Source organism: Nycticebus coucang, chromosome 19 (genome assembly GCF_027406575.1).
Source record: "Nycticebus coucang isolate mNycCou1 chromosome 19, mNycCou1.pri, whole genome shotgun sequence".
NCBI classification, from domain to species: Eukaryota; Metazoa; Chordata; class Mammalia; order Primates; family Lorisidae; genus Nycticebus; species Nycticebus coucang.
Genome location: NC_069798.1, coordinates 27,667,042 through 27,680,050, shown reverse-complemented (window position 1 = coordinate 27,680,050; position 13,009 = coordinate 27,667,042). Strand labels below are relative to the sequence as shown.

Genomic DNA, 13,009 nt, shown 5'->3' with positions numbered 1-13,009 from the left:
AATGTGCAGAATATGTACAGTATTCCATTAGCATACAGGAATTGCCCAAAAAATGTATACACATTTTAAGAAAGGAAAAAACTGTATGACAATTGTAAATTCAATACCTAAGTATATACTGATAATGTTTGTTATCTTGTATATGGTATCTGTATATGGTATCTCTGCAATTACAATTGCAGAACTCAAACAGGATTTGAATATTACAGTTTTAACACAATTTTTTTTCCTTTCTTAAAATGTACATACATTTTTGGCACCCTCTGTATAGTTTTAAAGCATGTTAAAATAAGACATAATGCTTATGTACCCAAACATATATTATAAAGATAGAATAATATGAATGAGAATTAACACACCAAATTTGTATTAATGGTTATTTGGAGGGGGCTTTAACTATATTGGAACTTTTTTATTTATAAAGCTCTAAATTGTGGCACATTGCCAGCTGTTGAACTCAATGTCTATTTTCCCCTTCTTTCTTGAAAATCAAACTAAACTGTTATAATTACTACAACCTCCTGGACTGCCCGGCATTCAGAGAAGCCACTAAGATAAAATCAGAAATCACTGGGTGGGGTTATGGGAAAGATTTTTAAGGGGATTAATGGGAGATAGGCCCTTTGCCCTTTCCCCTTCCTAGATCCTGCTGCCTGGAATGTGAACACAATGCATGGAGCTGCTAGGACCTTCTGCGCAGGAGATAACCTTGAGAAGGAAAGTCACAAGTAAAGGATAGCAATGCAGAAAGACAAAAGGAGCTGAGTCCTTAGCTACCACACATCTGCTGTATCCTGAAAGGAAAAATACAAAAAAACAAAAAAACCCTCTATCTTGCTTAAAGCACCTTTCTGATGGGAAGGGGCAATGCAGAGATTTTTTAGATGTGGCCAGATCTAAGGCTGACATGACACAGAAGGGCGAAATGTCAAGACAAGACACTGAGTGCCCGCAGCTCAGTGGTTCGGGTGCCGGCCACATGCACCTCGAATCCGGCCAGGGCCTGCTAAAAACAAAAAAAAGCCGGGCGTTGTGGCGGGCGCCTGTAGTCCCAGCTACTCGGGAGGCTGAGGCAAGACAATCATTTGAACCCACGACTTTGAGGTTGCTGTGAGCTATGATGCCCAGCACTCTACCAGGGGTGACAAAGTAAGACTGTCCCAAAAAACAAACAAACAAAAAAAGACATAGGGGTAAGGTGAGGTCATGACTTATTCTTTATCTTCTGGTAACTGTGCTTTTCAATTTTTTATTAAAGAAAGTTTTATTAGCACTTTTCAGATTTTAAAGAGATTCTCAAATGCTACTCACGAACGATTGCTGGCCCACAGATCAAGTGAGAACAGAAAGGCAAGAGGTACACTCTATGAGCTGGCTGACCCGAGTGGGTGAAGAATTCACTCCAAACTTTCCAGCCACACCCCGAGAGCATAGTTACTACACCATCCTCACCAGGACTGCCACTGCCAGCTTGGATAACAAACTAGACTGTACAACCCATGTCTTGGCACTTGGACTAGGGATGAGAAAGACCAAAAATAATCTGCAAACTAAATGGAAATCTCTGCTGTCGTTCTCTTTCCCCTCATTTTCCTTCTCCATAGATTCCCCAAAGCTCAGTGCCACACTTGCCCTCCTCCACGACTGGATCTGGGAGAAGAGAAGAAATGAGAAATATCAAAGAAATCGCAGATGAAATTCTGACTGTCACTTACATTTGCAAACATGAAGGCTCTTGGATATTAACTTAAGTAACCTTTTTGGATCAAAATTGTTTTCAAAGTTGTTCAACAGACCAAATAAAACCCAAAAACTTGGGTTGGGGGTAAATTTAAGATTTTGGCCCAAAGAACAGCCTGGAATATTTAGTTACTATTGAAAAACTAAACAAAATGGAAAACCTGTTCATTTACTGGCATGTTACTGAAAGAGAGAGTCCTAGTTAGTTATAAATTTATCACAGGTACCATACACTGCAAAACCCACGTACCTTCCTTTTCTTTCATTAACTGGTCAGCAATTTGGTACATCAGTTTTTGTGTTGTTTTCCTAATTTGGTTTCTCTCTTAGTTTCTTCCTACTGTCATTTAACTTCCCTTAGATTATAACCCTTGAGGTGGTTTTGCATTCTCTTCTGCTGATTTTTCTGTGAATAGCTATTCTCTGCCTCATTCCCTTTCATCTTCCCTACAGTTTCAAACAGCTTCTGCACTTAGACTACTTAGAGCTACTTAGTCTAAGGGATGATATCGCAACTGCCTTCTGAAATTTTATTCAGCTCTTTGGGAGGCTGATTATAGGACTTGCTTCCTGATCTCAGAACCAAAAAGAAAAAAAAAACCGTGCAATTAAGCTGTCATTTACTTAACAAATGTAAGAGTTAAGTAGAGTTAAAAAGTAGAGTTAAATAGAGTTTAAAAGTAGAGTTAATAGAGTTAAAAAATTGTGAAAAAAATACCCTGAAATAATTCCACTATTTAATTCACACCAATAACTCAAAACACACACCTACACTTTTAAAAAAAAAAATTATCTAATTCTGAAAACTATATTCTACTATAACCTCTAAACACTTGGATTACCTCTTTCCCTTCTTAAATATACTAAACAGATGCATGTATTTGTCTTTATTACTGATAAAAATGTAAACAAAAGGTAAATTTTTTGCAGATGATATTTCTCCACTTGAGCTTTAGAGAATTTAAGAATTAAGTTCACCCATGAGTAGTCTTTTCCAAACACACATTAGCCTAGTCTCAAACTTCCTTCTTATAACCATAAATTCATGAATAACTAAAATGTTTTAAAGATGCATTTATTTAAACATTATCAAAGAGTGCATATACTCTTTAATGAATACAATATAATTTTACAGCACTAAAAGTTCTAATTGTACAATGCTATCTCATTGCTTGAAAAAGAACGGTTAAATTTAACTGTAGCTTTCGATTTTGCATTTTGCTGTACTGTTAACTGCAGCACTGCCCTGTACATATTAAATACTTGATTCCCCCCAAGAAGGAAAGGAATAGCAGCCTGAAAGAAAAGATGCAACTTTCACTTAATATAATATAGCAAGGCTTATTGTTTCATTACAGAGAATCCTAATATTAAGAAGGGTTATTTAAAAGAAAAGGGGAAACGAGATAAATAATTAAAAATAGGTATTTCATTTCTTCTTAAGAAGAGCTTCTTCATAAAAACCAAATGTATTACGTGAATCTTATTTGAGTTTTGAATCTACAGGCACTTTAGGGACCACTGGGGAAATGCGATTATCAGATGCTACTAAGCAATTATTATTAATTTTATTAGGAATAACAGCATCGCAGGTATATTCAAAAATGTTCTCATTTTTAAGAGATACATACTGACGAAAAGTTAGAGGTAAAATGACCTGATGTCTTCCATTGCTTTAAAATACTTGGACATCTTTCATGAGCATTGGAGCATTTGCCACTGATCAGATAGTCCATTATATCGGGGTCATCATTATAAACTGAAGACAGTATTCACACTTTTTCTTCCTAATAAGATAAATAGAGAGACGGATAGAAGTAGTATTTCTAAGATAATTATCACATCACAGCTGTGTGTGAGTGTGTTAGCACGTGTGTTTGACTGTGCGCTGGCATGTGTGTATGAAACAAGAGACAGTGCAGGGTAGGAGTTTCAGAACTGGACTGTGGAGCTGGACTTCAGATGGCCCGGTTGCAAATCCCAAAATGTGTCTGAGGAGGTACCACCTCTAAGCATTTAATATACAAATGGGATTATAAGAGGATCTTGGTAACTTGTTAGAATTAAATGAGGAAATAAATGGAATGTTTCAAAACAAAACAAAAAGATAAAATAAAATAAAATACTTGGACTTGGGTGTAGGCAGGAGATTGAGAGGTGAAGCATGTGTGGAAATATCTTGGTCTCTGTTGAATAAGGAGGATGGATACAGGTTTAAGAGGGTTTATTTTACTATTCACTCTGCTTTTATAACATGCTAGAATTCTTTGAAATACAGAGTTAAAACAAAGACATAATTTTTAAATGTGTTTCAGATAGCTAAAAGCTAAATTAAGATTACTGATGGACTTACTTTCTACTTTGGTGGGCCAAGTATTACATACACTGGTGTTTTGTGAGCAAAAATTAAAGCATGTAGACATGTGTTCTCTTAGCTTGAATTTAGTAAATGCCTATTTACTGTATGCCAAGCATTTTACCAGACCATGGAGGAAGACGACAAGTTAGACAGCGACACTGTCCTTAGGTAGGAGACAGTCAATATGAACACCTGGAATAAGGAGTTCTGAGGGCGTGAGACGGGCACACAGAACAGTACCCCAGCCAGAAAAACGAGGGGAGGCTGTCTGAGCGCCTGCACAACATCCACCAGTCAGCACTGCTCAAACAGCAGAGCAACTACTCATAATGTTCCACTTGTTTTTGCACCAGAGCCCACCCCAGCACAAATGAGTCAGAACCAAGGGCTAACGGGCTCCTCTTTGGATGATCATGCACTAGAGAGAGAATTTTATCCTAATGGCACCCATTTCAAGTGGGTCTTATCTTCATTTTCAGCTGAAGAGTCAGAAGTTTTAGGGGTGGGCAGATCATCATCAACTAGAGGGCTGGAAGGTCTGCAAGGTCACAGAAGAATCTGACGGGTGGTGTCACAGGAAGGAGCGCAGGGCTCTGAAAGAGGAGTCAGGGACAACGCTAAACACCACGATAGACAGCAGTTCAGCTGACACAGGAAGCTGTTTTTGCCAAGTGTTCAGCAAATGACACAGATTGGAGATTTAAACATGACACGAATACATCAGAGGGTTTTACAAACTGCCAATTTGTTCATAAATTTTACTAAGTAAAAGAACCAAATGGTACTCATGACTTCAGCTTGAGGATAGCTTAAGCCTCAGTACTAGCCACTGTAGCCATACACGATGGAGGCTGGATAAAAAGATACCTAGAGTTCCCAAAGCCATGAAGGCTCTCTCTCTTTTAACAGGAACATAAGTTAAAGGAGGAGAATAAAAGCGTAGCAATAATTACTGAGCAATTCCTAGGTGCTAAACATTTTTTTTTGGTGGTTTCTGGCCAGGGCTGGGTTTGAAGCCAGCCACCTCCAGCATATGGGGCCAGCGCCCTACTCCTTTGAGCCACAGGCGCTGCCCAGTGCTAAGCATTTTTACAGGCACTATATAACACAATCTTTCCAACAACCCCGAGCTAGGTACTATTATGCTCATCATCTTACTGATAAAAAACCAACACATTAAAAGTTAAGGAATTTAGCCAAAATCCCAGATTATAAATGTCAATGCCAGAATGAAATGAGTCAAGTTCCAGAAACCATGGTAAAACCTACAAAATCTGTCCCTTTGTATTATACACTTCTGGAATTTATATAAATGGAATCACACTGTATTTTCCCATTACTTTTTTTTTTTTTAAGTCAAGGTTTCACTCTGCTGCCCAGGCTAGAGCATACTGGCATGATCATAGCTCACTGTGACCTCACACTCCCAGATTCAAGCAATCCTCCTCCCTCAGCCTTCTGAGCAGCAGGGAATACAGGTGTGTACCACCATGCCCAGCTGATTTTCTACTTTTTATATAGATAAGGTCTCTCTTGGTCAGACTAGTCTTGCTCAAGATGGTCTTGAACTCCTGGCCTCAAGCAATTCTCCCAGCTCAGCCCTCCCAAAATGCTATGATTATAGAGGTGAGCCACCTCCCTGGCCTCTGCTACCTTTTTAATCCAACATTATGTTTTTAAGACTCATGCATGTTGACATAACTTACAGTTCATTAACTTTGCTGTCACAGAGCAGGAATCCATAAACTACTATTTTTGTAAATAAAATCTTTTGGGAACATAACCACACCCCTTTGTTTATGTACGATTTATGGCTGTTTTGGCACTTTAACAACAGAGTTATTGTGACAGAGACTGTATGACCTGAAATATTTTGTCTCTGGCCTTTCACAGAGAAGCCGGCCAGCCTCTAACATTGAGTACCGCAGAGGTATTCCTGACATTGTCCAACTTTCATAATTTTGTCAATGGTGGGTATTTTTTGTCTATGTAGTTTTAATTTGTATTTTCCTTGATAACGAATGTCTAATGACTACTGTTTTTCTCCTATGAAATGGATTTTCCTTTCTTTTGCCCATTTATTTTTTCATAGTTACATATGTATATGTATTGACATAAATGTGTATATTACTGTGATTTTAAAAATCTTTGTCTTTTAAATGTATTAGAAATATGTTCTATTTGTGTACATGCTCCTTTTCATGTAAATGAAAACTAAAAGATCTTAATTTTAATGATACAGTTGTTTAACTCTAAACTGCTTGTGTGGATAATTCTATTAATAAGACTTCTAATGCTGCATCCAGCTTGTCTTCCTGGAATAAACTCTTTGTTCAATATGCAGTATTTCCTTTATACATTACTGAATTTGGCTTGTCTAATTATTTTTGATAGTTTCTTTACTGTTTAGCCATATTTTCGTTACTTGCTACATATATTAAACATTTATTTTATATTCTTTATTGGACAACTAGAATACCTGCAATTTCTGAATGCCTGAATACATGGTCTCCTTGCTCTGCTGATTAATTCACTGTGGTTCATTTGAAGTGTTTTTGATTTTTTTAATTTTGAAATCATGCTCCTAGAAAATTCATGCCTCTGTCAATTTTGTGAGGCCTGTGTTCCTATATCCCTTCAGTGAAGATTTGATTTGATTCTCAATACTAATAACCTGACCCACTTTCCACTCAATTCTAGGCTTGGGTTTTTGTTTTTCTTTTCTGAGACAAAGTCTCACTTTGTCACCCTCGGGGAGAGTGCTGTGGTGTCACAGTTCACCTCGACCTCAAACTCTAGGGTTCAAGTAATTCTCTTGCCTCAGCCTCCCGAGTAGGTGGAAGTAGAGGCATCCGCGACAACGCCCGGCTATTTTTAGAGATGGGGGTCTCGCCCTATCTCAGTCTGGTCTCAAACCTCTGAGCTCAGGCGATCCGCCCACCTCAGCCTCCCAAAGTGCTGGGGTTACAGGCGTGAGCCACTGCACTCAGCCTTGTTTTTTGTTACTGAAGGCAGTATGAACTCCTACCCCAACTCCACTTAGAGCGGACTTACAGTTAAAATTTCTCCGAGAAGATTATTTTGCCCTTCTAAAGAAAAACAAGCTGTGACAGGCAGCCCTCCTTACCCCATTCCCACTCTCCCCACCCTACATTTTTCCAACTCCTACACTGTAGGATTGGTCTTTTATTTTGTACTAGTTTACTCACTCTCAGGGAATTTTACTTTTATACAAAAGTCACTGGATCTTACTTCTCACCCTGCCTGATCCCTAGATTCTGTCACCCCACAGTCACCCTGAAAATGCCAAAGCTCCAGACTTCACGGACATACAGAAACAGAACCCTCAGCAAAGCAGCCAGTGTCACTATTAGCCTAACTGCCTGCTGAGCTCACAAAATCCACCCACCTCAGCCTCCCACCGTGCTAGGTAGGATTACAGGTGTAAGCCATCACGCCAGGCCAAAAGAATACTTAGAATATCCAACTCAATATTTTTAATGTGAAACTTTTAAAAATTCTCTGTCTATTGCTTCTTGGTCTTTTGGCTAAGATCATGTGTATAAAATCTCTAATCTGCTGCCACAATAGAAACAGAAGCCTCTAAAAGTTCTGAACAATGTGCTCGCGAGTATTTTTCACCAAAGAAATGTACCTCTCTACTGCAAAAAGCCAAAGGAAAAATGATTCATCCAACCAACAAATGTGCCAAACACTGTTCTAGACACTTAGCACATATCAGTAAACCAAACAAATACAAAGTGCCTGTGTGGGAGGAAAGGAGCGGAGAGCAACCACCACCTGTAAACTGTATTACAGCCCAGAGGGCAGCAAAGAGCAAAGGAAGCAAAGAAGAAATCACGTAGTCAGGTAGGAAAGAGCAGGAGGGTCTGGTGATTAGGGGGCTGGGACTGTAAACAAGGTACTTAATACTAAAGCCTTTCTTACTGCCACAGAACACACTATCAATTAATTTTTATTAAACATAAAATTATAACTATTAAATATTTTCCTCTTCTCTTGCCATGAAACAGAATAGAGGGCAATAGGTAGGTTAATACTACATGACTCCATCTACTTCAAAGAAATTGGGCACATTGTAATGTTGATAATTGGAGAGGCTCACAAATTTACAATGCAACCTATTTAAAAAATTAAAATAATTAAAAATTTAAAACAAACTGGGATCAGAGTAGGTGCTTAATGTTTACTGATAGAATGGTTAAATGAGCAGAATTATCTTTCACATTTCTCAAAATAATTAGAATTTAATTAGTATTATAATTAAGTAGGGTGTTTTTTTTGGGGGGGGGGGGCACTTTAACCTAATCCAGATGGCAACTTGTCCATTTACATTTCCTTCTATCTTTTACAGACATGTACCCTATTTATAACTCTATAAGACAGTTTTTTTCTCTTTTCACAAGAATCATGTATAAAGTTAAAACATCTTAAAATATTTAAATTCAAACCTGAGAGAGTTATTTGAAACCTTGTAATTATTTTCATTACTTTTCTCTTCACATCTCAGTTTTTCTTTCTAACTCTTACATAGTAGATGATAAAGCTAGAGGTCATGTTTTATATAAATGCTGTCTTAAAACTTTGTTGGGATCCCTTTTTTAAAACACAAAAATTATAAACAGTTCCACATACAAACCAGATAGACTATGTTGAGAACATTTCCTGAGTAGTCAAATCCATTTTAGCGCTCGCTCTCCTAGCTCTCCCCTCTCTCCCTGTCTCTCTGTCTCCATCTCTCCCCCACTTTCCCCTCTCTCTCTTTCTTTCCTCATTCCTCCTTGTTGTTGTCCTGCAACATCCCCCCTTCACCAATAAAGACCTTTTATACAAGCAAAAAAAAAAAAATCCATTTTAGCACTGCACAGACTCAGATCAGCCAGTGGTGGTGAAGCTGCTAACACCACGTCCAGCTCGGGTCTGAATCTGGCCAGCTGCCATTCTCATCTACTCTCCAGACCATGAGAATTCCCCTTCTATTTAACAAGGAGAATTAAGACTACCCAATTCCCAAAATTTAACTTTCTCTACCTCTTGACTTTTGTGTACGTGTTGGACTTGATTTTTATATACATACCCTCAGATGTGCAAAAAAACCAAACTGCCTTTTAAAAATCTGAGTCAGACAATATTGACTGATACTTCTGTAAGTTCGCTGAAAATGACAGTAAATTTTCTTACTGATTTATACAAAACTAGAAAAATAAACCCCAGAAACAAACTAAGCTCTCTGATTACAATTGAATATATTTTTGTGAAACCAAACCAATGATCATGTATTAAAGGAAAATAGCCTTGATAAAATATTAATAGTTGACATTTCAATCCTTAAAATGTTAGTAGTAAGCTATAACATATTAAACAATTATTAAATAAAATGCTGAAAGTTAAACTGTGGTACAGAGTGGAAAATCTCCATAGTATGTTTACCTGCCTCACTTTCATTCACACGATATTCCTACCTCAGAGGTATCAATGTCTTGACCAATTTAGTACCTTGGTCAAGGAATAAGAAACAGAAAGCATGGTGCCGGGACCTCCTCTCCTCCCCATTCCCAGCACACATGCACTTTAACCCAAACAGTTCCATCTTTAACTGTTCATATGTTGGAGCTTGTTAGAAGACATTATTTGAAAGTGTACTCCTACTAATACAGAAATACGAAAAACATCCACATAGCAACAATTCTTAAAAATGTAGTGCAAGACCCTCCCTCCTCCCAGTCCAGGGGTCATCAAAACTGTTTCTAGGTGCAAGGCCAAAACTATTTTTTTTTAATTTAATTTTTTAAAGACAGGGTCTCACTCAACAGAGTTGTCCAGGGTGGAGTATCATGGTGCAAATCCCAACTTACTGCTCCTCCAATTCCCGGGCTCAAGTGTTCCTCTTGCCTCAGCCTCTCCAGTAGCTAGGACTACAGGTGTGTGCCCCCATATCTGGCTGAGCTTTCTTTTTTTCCTTTTTTTTTTTTTTGTAGAGGTGGGGTCTTTCTATTTTGCCTAGGCTGCTCTCAAACTCCTGGCCTCAAGTGACCCTCCCTTTTTAGTCTCCCTGAAGTACTGATATTTCAGGCACAAACCACCATGCCCAGTCCAAATATGCCAAGTCATTATTTACCTTTTTACTCTCATTCCCTCCTAAGTATATGGCTGAGGTCCAGCTGCTACCTGACATGTGACATCAATAAACTCAATAGAAAAAAAGGTGTAAAATCCGGCCATGAGAATTTAGACATTAATGAAATTTGCACAAAATATAAAATCATGTTACACTTCTAACTTTTCTGGTTTGGAAAATAGTTATTTTTCATAAAAATACATTTATATTAACATATGTGTAATGAGCTTATTATTTTAGATGAATTAATAATTTTTAAATTTCTAGGTTATCTTTTTTCTTTTAAACTAATCCTGTAGCAGATTGTTTTTTATCTTTAATGTGGTAAATATTGACACATATAATCCACCAAAAAAACTTTTTGGGGTCTTCAATAATTTTAAATATATAAATGGATCTATAGAACTGTAAGGCTGAGAACCACTGATCTAAAGAATAAAGTTCAAAGCCATGGTAAAAATGAAATCCATACTTACATAATAGTCATTCCATCACATTTATTAAATACTAGTTTTATGTTGGGTTCTAGGTCTACGGCAGTAACAAGACAATGTTCCCACTCCCCTGCAATGATAGTCAAGTGTTGGGATATAGACAATAAATAAAAAGCGACAACTAGCAAGGAGTGCTCAATAAAGAAATAAAAAGAGCTGGCATTTGGCAAGTTTCGGGGTAGCTGCTAACACTGGGTGATCAGGAAAGGCTTCCCTGAGGCAGACCATGGAGGAGATTGGAAGAGCAAGCAGCCAGGCGTGGGAGGGTCCCACAGGAGACCCCTCCAGGCAGAGGCCTCGGGGACTCTGCACATCACAGCTGTGCCCACACCCTGCTCCCCTTCTACGTCTCTTTCAGTGCCCTGTTCTTCTGTCACTCTAACCACTCCTCGCTGTCCAATTTCGCCACACTTTCTCTGGCTTCCACGCCCGCATAGGTATTGTTTCCACTGCCCGAAATGGCTCTGAAATGAAATTTCTCTCTGAAATGGCCTCACAAGTTATACAGCTGGTCCTATACCTTGAAATGTGAACACACTGTTGATTCCATCAAAATGTAACTACATAATTCCAGGCACAATGAAGATTAAAAAAAAACAAAACAGCAAAATAGAAGTGATCTAAGTACTATTAGTTTCACAAAAAATTTACTTTCAGAAATACTTTGTACTTCTATCAAAAAATAATCAAATGGGGTGGCGCCTGTGGCTCAAAGGGGGTAGGGCGCCGGCCCCATATGCTGGAGGTGGCGGGTTCAAACCCAGCCCAGGCCAAAAACTGCAAAAAAAAAAAAAATAATAATAACAATCAAATGCAAGGACTTTATCTAACAAATGCATTCAGGGTAACCTAATTCTTTGTACCTTCAATGAATCCCAAACAATTAAAAAAAGAACCTTTATACAAAGTCGGACAATTAAATTCAAGAACTCACCCTACAAAAAGTTCTACATGGAACACATTCTTCTCAGTAAAGCGTCACAAGAATAGAGAAGCAAGAATCCAATACACTCAATTCTAATATGAAGGCAGTAGATAAGCTAACAAAAGGGGTGGGTAGGGGAATGAGGGAGTGGGAAGAGGGGAGGAGACAGGGTGATGGGGGGTCACGGTGTTCCACCTATTGAGGGCGGAACACCATTATAAGAGTGACTTTATCTAACAAATGCAATCAGTATAACCTAATTCTTTGTACCCTCAATGAATCCCAAACAATTTAAAAAAGAAAGGGGAGAAAAAAAGAATCAAATGTATACTGAAGAGAAATCTTCAACATTAATTTTGTTTTCAAATATAAAAGACAATTATTTCAGATGTCACTGTTACAATGTATGTCTTCAATGCAGATAGATAATCTAAGGGAATTACTACTAAGCAAAAGGTAGTTGATTACAATCAATATTAAAAAATGCATTCTGTCTCCTACTTCCCACTTTCTATGTTTCTGATGATAAGTTTTTCCCATTCTCTACTTTTAAAAATAAATCTCTATATAGGAAAGCTTTTTTTTGGATAGTCTCAAAATATCTATGATAGCAAAACATTTAGAGCTACAATTAATTTAAGTAAATTACTATGTACAGCAATGTTTCCGATTCATACATTTAACACATAATCTGAAAACAGATTGTCAACCATACCAATGGACTTCAGATAAAAGTGTCCAAGAGAAAACATCCCAAAGAGGAGGTCTGAAATACAAAGTTGTTTCTACATCCCAGGAGACAGACTGCATGAACAAAACTCTGATCTCATGTTATCCCACACAGTCTGCATAAACTGACGCTTTGACCTCAATTTTCGTGTTTAAGCTTGCTGTGTAGATATCCTCTCAAATACCACTAATACCAAAGTTTGACTTTTTAAAAACAAATGCATAAAAAATTAAATGAGATATGATTTAAAGAAAAACAAAACACCAGTGGCAAGTGTGTTAATATGTGTTAGCATATGTTACTGCACTTTACTGTGGAGGTTTAGGGATTTTTAGAAAGTGTTTACTCTTGTTCACTGATAAAGAAGAACTGTGAAGCTCTTTTAAGAAGAAATATCTGGGTTTGGACTGGCAGTGCCCCCACGGTGGCTGGTGCTTAGTTACTTCCTGTATCTTAAGAAAGACATAAATAGGAGAGGGATCCAATACTTACAGATTATATGATTTGATACTACTAAAATTTAATTCTCCCCAAACTGCTACATGGATTCAAAGTAATCCCCCCAAATCTCTATAGATTTTTTAATAAAAATTGACATAGCAATCCTAAATTTAATCAAAAC

At 37.7% G+C, this 13,009-nt stretch overlaps 1 protein-coding gene across 6 annotated transcripts in view; it reads right to left on the bottom strand.

Annotated features, from left to right (window-relative positions):
- GALNT1 (polypeptide N-acetylgalactosaminyltransferase 1) overlaps nt 1-13,009 on the bottom strand; it is a 145,276-nt gene that overhangs the window by 102,333 nt on the left and 29,934 nt on the right. The gene's annotated exons all lie outside the window — the stretch shown is intronic.